Below are 11,249 nucleotides of genomic sequence, written 5' to 3'. Positions count from 1 at the left end.
GGCCCCGCCGCGCCGCTCCCGCTGGCCGGCGCCGCAACGCGCGGGCGACCGAGCTCCGGCGACCGCGCCGCCCTCCGCTCCTCCGGTGAGCTCCGGCAGCCGCCTCCCCGTGAACTCCGGCGCCGACTCCGGCGAGAGACCGGCCACCTCGATCCACATGCCCCTGATCCAGATCCGATCTAAAACCCTAACCCGAGGGTGGACTTTCTCCCCCTCTCTCAGATTCATGTTGCATACTTTGACCTTCCCTAACTTTGCATCCGTATCTCCGATTTGGGCATATAGCATATCAAAATGTTCATCTCAGAGAGTACATCATTTCATTCCATTGCATCATTTTCATTTGAGTTCATCTTGATGCCCGAAATGCTGTTAGAAGAGGGCTACTTGAGATAATTGTTAGATCTGCTACTCCATTTAGATATTTGTCATTTGTTCCATGATTATTGTGTGCATGATATGCCCATGAGTACTACATATGTTTTGTTAAGGGCTTTGTCATCTTTCCAGAGGTGCAACCCATGTATTTTTGTGATGTGTGTGGTGACTAGCACAAGCTTGCAAAGTGGTGCACTTGGTAATTCTGATTTCAGGGACTTAGCAATTCCACCAAGTCCTTGAGCTGTTTATCTCATGTTGCCATATGTTCATGTTGTTTCCTAGTGATCCGTGCCTCTTTTGAAGATGATCACTAAGGATGTTTTGTTAATCTTGTAGTGATATATCCATCCATGTCTTTGCTTGCATTTTGTGTATTCTTGATGGGTGTATGCTTAGCTTATCATGACTTGCTCCATAGTGAGGGCATCGAGCTCGTAAACATGCCTACTTGAGATATATTTCAGAATGTGCCAGTTTTCACCAAGTCTGAAAACTGATTATGTTTTTGCCATGTTCACATGCTTGCAATTGTATTTTGTGATCCCTTTTGGCTCAAGGTCACTAAGGGACTTTTGTTAAGCTATTTGAGTATCTCGATGCCATGCTTTACTTTGCCCTGTTCAGGTCCCGTAGTGTGTAGTTTTGTTGCTCCGAAGAGTGCTACCTGATCTGAAATTCCAGACAAGTGTTAATTTCACTAAGTCTGAGATCTGTTTGCCATATGCATTTTTGCCATGCTTGTTTGAACCTGTTAGTTGATGAATTGGCCGTAGCTCAGTGCTAGGCTTTTGTTAAGCATCTTGAATGCATCCCTGCCATGTATTTTGTTGTCATGTTTGGGTGATGTAGCATGTTCATCTCATTGCATTTAGATGGCTACTTGCTGTAAATCGCAGACTGGTGTCATATTTGAATTGCTTGCCATTTCCAAACCGTAACTCCATTTCCAAACCGTAATATCATTTTCAAGCGATTTCATCTCATCTTTCCAGTGGCACACTTGGATTCCCAAGTTGAGGCCAGGGTCATGCATCCCTTGTGAAATCTTGCATATGCATCCCGCATCGCATCCCGCATAGCATACCATCTTTGCATCATGTTGTTTGAGTTGCACGTGGTTGATTTGTGTCCTTGTTGCTTGTTTGTCTTGTTTGGGTAGAGCCGGGAGACGAGTTCGCTAACGAGGATCCCGTTGAGTTTGCTTTCGAGGATCCAGTCAACTCTGACAACTGTGCAGGCAAGATGATCATACCCTCGAAATCACTACTATCTTTGCTATGCTAGTTGGAGCATTTATTTACTTGTTGGGATATCACTATATATGTTATTTAATTATTGCATCTATATACTTGGTAAAGGGTGGAAGGCTCGGCCTCTCGCCTAGTGTTTTGTTCCACTCTTGCCGCCCTAGTTTCCGTCATATCGGTGTTATGTTCCCGGATTTTGCGTTCCTTACGCGGTTGGGTTATGATGGGAACCCCTTGATAGTTTGCCTTAATTAAAGCTTTTCCAGCAATGCCCAACCTTGGTTTTACCATTTGCCCCCTAGCCTCTTTTTCCCTTGGGTTTCCGGAGCCTGAGGGTCATCTTGTTTAAAGCCCCCTGGGCCAGTGCTCCTCTGAGTGTTGGTCCGAACCAGGCAGCCTGCGGGGCCACCTCGGGGAAACTCGAGGGTTGGTTTTACTCGTAGCTTGACCTATCTGAGTGTGCCCTGAGAAAGAGATAGGTGCAGCTCCTATCGGGATTTGTCGGCACATTCGGGCGGTGTTGCTGGTCTTGTTTTAACCTGTCGAAGTGTCTTGAAGAACCGAGATACCGAGCCTGATCGGAACGTCTTGGGAGGAGGTCTATTCCTTCGTTGACCGTGAGAGCTTGTCATGGGCTAAGATGGGACTCCCCTGCAGGGATTTGAACTTTCGAAAGCCGTGCCCGCGGTTATGGGCAGATTGGAATTTGTTAATGTCCGGTTTTAGATAACTTGAACCTTAACTTAATTAAAATGAATCAACTGAGTGTGTTACCGTGATGGCCTCTTCTCGGCGGAGTCCGGGAGTGGACACGGTGTTGGAGTAATGTTTGCGTAGGTTTCTCTCTAGTTTCCCGCTCGCGCTTTGCCTCCTCTTCTCGCTCTCCTTTTGCGAACAGTGTGCGAGATTGCTGAGTCCCTGTGGCTCACAGATTACTATTACACTAGATGCAGGGCCTGATGATTCCGCTCCAGGTGACACGCTCGAGCTCAAGTGGGAGTTCGACGAGGACTCTCAACATTACTATGTTTCCTTTCCTGATGATCAGTAGTGGTGCCTCGTTGGGGGTGATCGGGACCATGTCGCATGTTGGGTTCTCTTTTATTTTGGCGCCGTAGTCGGGCCATGAGTGTTTGGTTGATGTAATGTTGTTTATGTACTTGATTGATGTGGTGAGTGTAAGCCAACTATGTTATCTCCCCTTTCATTATCATATTACATGGGATGTTGTGAAGATTGCCTAACTTGCGACATATGCCTTCAATGCGATTATGCCTCTAAGTTGTGCCTCGACACGTGGGAGATATAGTCGCATCGAGGGTGTTATAGCCTCCCATTCCAACCGCTGCTCCGAACTGTAATTTGGTGCATCGCACGTGGAAGAAGAAGGTAGATGAGCCACATGTCGGCCAAAGGGGTCCTGTTAAGTGTGTCGCCATTTCGTGTGTGGACTGACCCTGCTTGAGTTGCTACACCAACATGACAGGTGCAGCCTACCACTTGGTTTTGCTCCTTGGTGAATCCCGACTATATTGATCTAAAAAGATACATGTTGAACTACCCTTTCTGTCTTGTTTTTTAGGCGTCTCGGTTTATATGGCATGCACGTAGTTCTAGGTCATCCATTTGACTAACTAAATATGAGTTACTATGTCACAAAAAGTATATCATTGGATTATTAAGCGGATGTAGTTTCTAAACATATACTGTTCATCACATAGTTAAATTCTCAACGTAGAACAACATGCATGCCATGTAAACTGATACGGAGGAAGTATAGTAGTAAAAATGAGGTGCATTTACCAAGCGATCGGCTGGGGGAGCATGGCCTGTCATGCGGTCCCACGTGTCATGATGTACCAAGGCGATGCGCGTGTCCCTCTTGAGGCAGAAGCAGTACTACGTGGTTTGAGATGATGGCGAACCGAAGTGTGAAATAATGGTTGCTTCGTTTGTCTAGGAAGGTGCGGCATTGTGATTTGACGTCTCATTGCTCATTACTACTACTACTACTAGTAGGGCGGTACGACTGGGGTGCGTCCCCCCTGTTGTTCTGCACTGTTATTTGGTGCTTGACACGTCGCCCCGGTTGCTATATGTCCCACATGTCGGTGACAGGGAGTACAAAATTCATGAAAGCGAGCGTCAACGGAGGAGTACAAGACACAGCTTGGGTTTCTACTCCTTCGCGCGATCCATTGATACAAACTTGGACTAAAAAAGGTGAGGGCGGGTATTTTCCCGCGCGGCAGGCAGGTGAGTTTGGCATAGTCTATTCGAGGCAAGGAGGCAGGAAGGTAAACAAGCAAATAAAGGTTGAGAGACTTAGTTTTGGGAAAATCTGATCTTACAGAGTACGTACCCACTAGGGTTTATGGGGCTCATCTAAAAAACATTCATTTTTCCGTTTTATAAGTCTCAATTCTACTAGTAGTAGTACCATCACATGTTGGATTTTGAGCTGCGTTACATCACTCGATGAAAGCAGTGTCAAGAGAGAACTCACAAATGCATGTAGAAGTTCATGGAAATTTAGTGGTCATTCATGCATTCTTCTAATTAATGCCTCGGTAAACATAACTTCTTCAGAAAAACGAGCGTACGAATAACTTGTGCAAACTAGGAGTACGAAATTAATTCGACCACTCACCGTCTACCTTGGTTTGAGAGATTTTGAAATTGAGACATAAACTGGAAAGGAGGGAGTAGTAACTTTTGCCTCGATTACTATTTGTGGCCTTGTATAGATGCAAAATGTATTTTTCTATAGTGGCCTTGTATAAGTAAATGGAGGGAGTACTAAAGACATATATATTCCAAACAATATGATAATCTCTCTAACCAAGGTAGTAGGGACGAGGAGTAAACGGAGGGAGTAGTAAAATTTTCTCCTTGTCCTGCGAGCCACCGCGCGCGTGGGCGAGGGAGCGGATGTAAGGCGTATAGTACTACTAGTATTAAGCAAGCTTCACCTGATGAGGACATCAATACCATTGTTACACCCACAGCCCCTACTGTTACATATACTGGACCAATTACTAGAGCTCATGCACGCCAATTAAATTACCAGGTACTTTCGTTTCTTGGTAATGATTCTAATGTTCATGAGATTATGATGCTGCCTAAATTGGATACATTTGTTTTGCTTCCAAATGAAGGGCCTAGCTTGGAGAAGGATGAACATTGGAGCAAGAACACGCATGGAGTTGATGGAATGCGCAAGGGGATCAAGAACGGAGTTACAAGTGATGATTTCAGGACTTTGAAGCCGCCATAAGGAGTGCATGAAGCCTTGGACGAAATATACAAGATGCCACTTCATAATATTCGTCCATAGGCTATTCTAGGTGCTGCGTCACCTTATTAATGGGCCAGGCCCATGTAATTTCGAAATACTTAAGTATAGGCTATTTTTAGAGTCCGTATGTGTGGGGAAACAAGAGTTAGGGTTGGTTTCGGACCCCACCCTCAAGGGCCACGAAATTCCCCCCTCTTCCTCCATATATACAGCCCTTAGGGCGTCGTTTAGACTTTGGGTTTTGTTTAGATTAAAAGTTCGCCATAGCTGCAACTTCGCGTACTTCGTTTGTGTCCAACGACCAGACCAAGACGTCACAGAACCCCACCTTGATCAATAAAGCTTTCATCTTATATTCGCAATATCCCCATTGCAATCTCAGTTTCTTGCTTGTTCTTCGTTTGCTCGCAGGAAACAGACCCTCGTGGTCAGGTTGATCGTGCTCCGGCGTGGTCAATAACCCTCGAAAGTTGGTTTAGCGATTGCTAAGGCGCGACGTCTCACACGTTCGTAGTCGGATCGTCAAGGTCGACTCCCACAGAAAACGATAGCCACCATCTCATCGAAACATCGGGACACCTTAGCCTCTATCAAGTGGTATCAGATTTCCAGGTTGCTCGATGAGATTTTATAGTTTTTCGTAGATTAGATCGAGTCTGTTCTTTATACCTACAGTCCACGAAAAAGCCAGCAAAAAAATTAGGGTTAGTTCATCATATCCGAACCAATCTAAGCCTTTGCATAATCTTTTTAGGGTCTTTGCTTTGTTGAATTTGCGGTTGCATCGTCGTGTCAAGTTGCTAGTCTTAGAGTCTAGTCTTTTAGAGTTTTGAGTTCTGGTCATAAGTGGTCACGCCGCCGCCGCACCATCATCATCGCCCATCTACCACTTTTGCTTATCCGCCACCGCTCTGAATCCATATCCATATACCACCACCAATCCATATCCATATACCACCACCAATCTGTATCCATATACCACCACCGCTACCATATACCACCACCGCTGCCATATACCACAACCATATATCCACCACCAATCCGAGTTCTTCTCATATTAGGTTTGTTCTTGAGATCAATCTAAATTCTGATTCGTGTTTCCTTGCCTGCGTAGGTCTCGAAAAAAAATATTTTCACGGGCAAGGATTTTTTCCCCTATCCTATTTTTAGGCTTTTCTGAGTCTTTTGAGCCACGTGCCATCATAGCGATTTTTTGTCGCACTTTTTCGTCGTCGCTGCCCTGATTTCCGAAAAAAAAGTGAATTTTTTTTTCGTGCCCATCCTATCAGTTTGACGATGGAAGAGTTTTGAGACACTCGCCATTATAGTGATTTTTCGCTAAAAAAAGAGGAGTGCAAAAAAAAGGAGCGCAAAAAAAAGAGCGAAAAAAAGAGTTCCAGAGTGTGCTTTTCCCTTATTTATGTGCAGCGCCGTGATTTTGTTAGTGTTATAGGCTCGCGTCTCTAGCACGGTCTAGCCTAGGACCAGCACAGTATCGTCGTTGAGCGTTTATTCAACTTTGCATCTCTGAATTGATTATTGCTGACCCTTTTTGCTACCATACTATAAGCCTTCCAAGCTCCACATACATCTACGTCGTGCGTTTGACTCTCCCTGGCAATCGCTCTATCCAAGCTTTTGATAAGTTTTGACTACAACGGTTGCCGATCACCGTCTGCTGCTGGGTAAGAACTGGTAAGAATTTGAGATTTGCTTGACGGATTTGTGACACCCGCCACCACCACCACTTGTTAGTAGTCTGTAGGATCATATTCTTGTGTGTTTCTATTGCTGCTAACCATGCCAGGATCACAAGCCGACGAGACTGACTGGGAGAACTTGACGAACAAGGAGCTTCATGATACGTTTCAGCAAATGATGAGTGGACAGGTGCAAGATGTGATAAACAGATTTGAAGAGGCCATGGAGAAGATAGATGGCATGGAGAAGACATTTGAAACAAGGCTCGATAACAAGTTTGCTGAATTGCTTTTGCGTTTTCCACCACCACCACCGGCTGCTCCTGCCGCACCTCTGCAACAACAGCAACAACATCGACTACCTCCACGTTGGGAAACAGCCCTCAGCCGAGTGAGCCGTGTCCCTCTTCAGTCGGGCCAAACTGCTGGTGCTGCTGTTGATACTTCTGTGGCTCCTACTGCTGATGTGGAGGAGGATGATTATGTGGGAGATTATGAGGATGAGGTTGATCAAAATCAGAACTACGTGCCACCACCAGCACAGCAACCACCAGGTCGTCCACATGCAAATAATGGCAATGGTAGGGCTCACCCTTAGGTATGAGATCATGACCATCTCCCTAAACTAAAATTGAATATTCCACCATTTGAGGGTAGATATGTTCCTGATATATATCTTACTTGGGACTTAGAAACTGAAGAACGATTTACATGTTTACAATATCCCGAGGAGAGACGTGTTCCTGCTGCTGTTTGTGCATTCACTAGTTTTGCATGTGTTTGGTGGTCTGAGCATTGTAGATTATATCCTATTCCGGCTACTTGGGCTGCTTTGAAAACTGCTATGCGTACTCGTTGGGTTCCACCATATTATCAACGTGAATTACTTCAAAAATTGCAGTGCTTAAGACAGGGAAAGAATTATGTAGAAGAATATTATCAGGAATTACAAACTGGCATGATTATATGTGGTATTGTTGAGGAGAATGAAGCTATGCTTGCACGTTTTATGGGTGGATTAAATAGAGAGATTCATATGACTCTAGAGTATAAGGAGTATACTAATATCACTCGTTTATTCCATCTTGCTTCTAAAGCTGAACGTAAAGTGCAGGATCGACAGGCATTGGCGCGGACTAACTTTTTGCAGGTCGACCTTCATCATGGACACCACGTGCATCATCTACTTCCACATGTTCTGCTACACCGGCGCCTCCGTCGGCTGCCACCTCCAACCATGATACAATAAAGCAGGCACAATCACCACTATCTGCCAAGAGCACACCTTCTGGGCCTGCAAAGAGCTTTTCTTCATCCATGGCATCAACAGGGCAAACACATGATATTATTTGTCGACGTTGCAAGGGTGGAGGTCATTATGCGAGAGAATGCCCATCTAAGCGTGTGATGATTGTTACTGAGGATGGTGGGTATGAGTCTGCTAGTGACTATGATGAGGAGACTTTGGCTCTTATTACATGTGAAGAACACGGTGGAGACGATTCTGATCATGAGACGCAATACATGGCTCCTGAAGATGCTGACAGGTATGAATGTTTAGTTGCTCAATGTGTTTTGAGTGTGCAGGTTACACAAGCTGAGCAAAATCAGAGGCATAATTTGTTCCATACAAAGGGAGTTGTGAAGGAACGTTCTGTTCGCGTGATCATAGATGGAGGGAGCTGCAATAACTTGGCTAGCATGGAGATGGTGGAGAAGCTATCTCTGACCACAAGACCACATCCACATCCTTACTACATCCAATGGTTCAACAACAGCGGCAAGGTTAAGGTAACACGTACTGTTCGTGTGCATTTTAGTATCTCTACATATGCTGATTTATGTTGATTGTGATGTGGTACCTATGCAAGCATGTTCCTTATTACTTGGTAGACCATGGCAATTTGATAAAAATTCTGTACACCATGGTAGAAACAATCAGTATACTCTTGTTCATAACGATAAAAATATTACTTTGCTTCCTATGACGCCTGATTCCATTTTGAAAGATGATATTAATAGAGCTAATAAAGCAAAACAGGAGACAAATAAGAGTGAAAATCAGATTGTGGCAAAAGAATTTGAGCACCAAATGGAGCCTAATAATAAACCACCTACTGTAGTTTCTGAAATTAAATTGAAAAGTGCATGTTTACTTGCCACCAAATCTGATATTGATGAGCTAGATTTTAGCAAATCTGTTTGCTATGCTTTTGTGTGCAAAGAGGCATTATTTTCATTCGAGGACGTGCCTTCCTCCTTGCCCCCTGCTGTCACTATGCAGGAGTTCGCTGACGTTTTTCCACAAGACGTGCCACCGGGATTACCACCTATTCGAGGGATTGAGCATCAAATTGACTTAATTCCCGGTGCTTCGCTACCCAACCGTGCACCATACCGTACCAATCTAGAGGAGACGAAGGAGATTATGCGTCAAGTACAAGAACTGCTCGACAAAGGTTATATACGCGAATCCCTTAGTCCTTGTGCTATTCCTATCATTTTAGTGCCGAAAAAGGATGGTACGTCGCGTATGTGTGTTGATTGTAGAGGCATTAATAATATTACTATTCGTTATCGTCATCCTATTCCTAGGCTAGATGATATGCTTGATTTATTGAGTGGCTCTACAATATTCTCCAAAGTTGATTTGCGTAGTGGATACCATCAAATTCGTATGAAATTGGGTGATGAATGGAAAACAACATTTAAAACTAAGTTTGGATTATATGAGTGGTTAGTCATGCCTTTTGGGTTAACTAATGCACCTAGTACTTTCATGAGGTTAATGAACGAAGTTTTACGTGCTTTCATTGGACGATTTGTGGTAGTTTACTTTGATGACATATTGATTTATAGCAAATCTTTGGAGGAACATTTGGAACATTTACGTGCTGTTTTATTGCTCTACGTGATGCGCGTTTGTTTGGAAACCTTGGAAAGTGCACCTTTTGCACCGACCGAGTATCTTTTCTTGGCTATGTTGTTACTCCATAGGGAATTGAAGTTGATAAAGCCAAGATTGAAGCTATTGAGAGTTGGCCACAGCCCAAAACGGTCACACAAGTGAGGAGTTTCCTTGGCCTCGCTGGTTTCTATAGGCGTTTTGTGAGAGATTTCAGCACCATTGCTGCACCTCTCAACGAGCTTACAAAGAAGGATGTGCCTTTTGTTTGGGGTACCGCACAGGAAGAAGCCTTCACGGTATTGAAAGATAAGTTGACACATGCTCCTTTACTCCAACTTCCTAATTTCAATAAGACTTTTGATCTTGAATGTGATGCTAGTGGAATTGGATTAGGAGGTGTGTTATTAGAAGATGGAAAACCTGTTGCATACTTTTCTGAAAAATTGAGTGGGCCTAGTCTGAACTATTCTACTTATGATAAAGAATTATATGCTCTTGTTCGGACCTTGGAAACATGGCAACATTATTTATGGCCCAAGAAATTTGTTATACATTCTGATCATGAATCTTTGAAACACATAAAAGTCAAGCAAAACTGAACCGTAGACATGCTAAATGGGTTGAATTCATTGAGACTTTCCCTTATGTCATTAAACACAAGAAGGGTAAAGAAAATGTTATTGCTGATGCCTTGTCTCGTCGTTATACTATGCTTTCACAACTTGACTTTAAAATATTTGGTTTGGAGACCATCTGTCAGGACCCCGACTCAATGCCACATCGATCTAGCATGTAACACCTCATATCACTTTGCGGCCTCACGCACGGTATTCCCACGGGTGTCGCCTTACCTTTACCCGGGACCGTTTGCGCCTTTTGGCACACGTATATGACAGTGTCGCTAGCATCTATATGAAAAGGAGCCCGGGCTGACATGGCTAGTCGTAAACCCAAAGTGGCACAAACTTACAGGGACAGGCATCCATGACCCAGCATCGAACGTGTCGGTCATCAGCGAGTGAATCCAGGCTGTAGCACTGGGCTAGCAGGACTCCGGTGAACCGGGCTGTAGCGGGCTAACAGGACTCCGGTATTCATCGCGTGACATTTCCCCGAAGGGACAGACACAGGAACGAAGAAGGACACATGCCGGCCAGCCTAAGTGTTCCGGAGCAGTAGCAAGCTACCATGGCTCGGTGGAAACACTAGGAGACATTTCCCGGTAAGAGAGGCTACTAAAGATAAACAACTAGATAGTCAGATCCCACACATACCAAGCATTTCAATAACATACACACAATATGCTCGATATGTGCAATACAACATGGCATCAAAAAATGACTCTACGACTCAGTAGTTTTTATTCAATAGGCTCCGAGGAGCGAGATCTTACAATCATGGGTCTCATGACCCAACACTCAGAGCATACAAGTCAAAGCACAAGCGGAAGCTATCATGTCTGAGTACAGACATCTATAACTGAAAAAGGCTAAGAAGCCTGACTATCTACCAGATCCTGCCGAGGGCACAAGATCGTAGCTGAGGTAACAAGCTAAACGTCGAAGTCCATGTGGAACTACTAGTGAGACTGAAGTCTCTCTGCAAAAACATAAATTAAGCAACGTGAGTACAAATGTTCCCAGCAAGACTTACATCAGATCTATCTACATATGCATCATTATCAACAAAGGGGATGGTGGAGTTTGACTGCAGCA

The sequence above is a fragment of the Triticum dicoccoides genome, chromosome 1A (genome assembly GCF_002162155.2).
Source record: "Triticum dicoccoides isolate Atlit2015 ecotype Zavitan chromosome 1A, WEW_v2.0, whole genome shotgun sequence".
In the NCBI taxonomy this organism is placed as follows: Eukaryota; Viridiplantae; Streptophyta; class Magnoliopsida; order Poales; family Poaceae; genus Triticum; species Triticum dicoccoides.
This window is presented reverse-complemented; position numbering follows the sequence as displayed.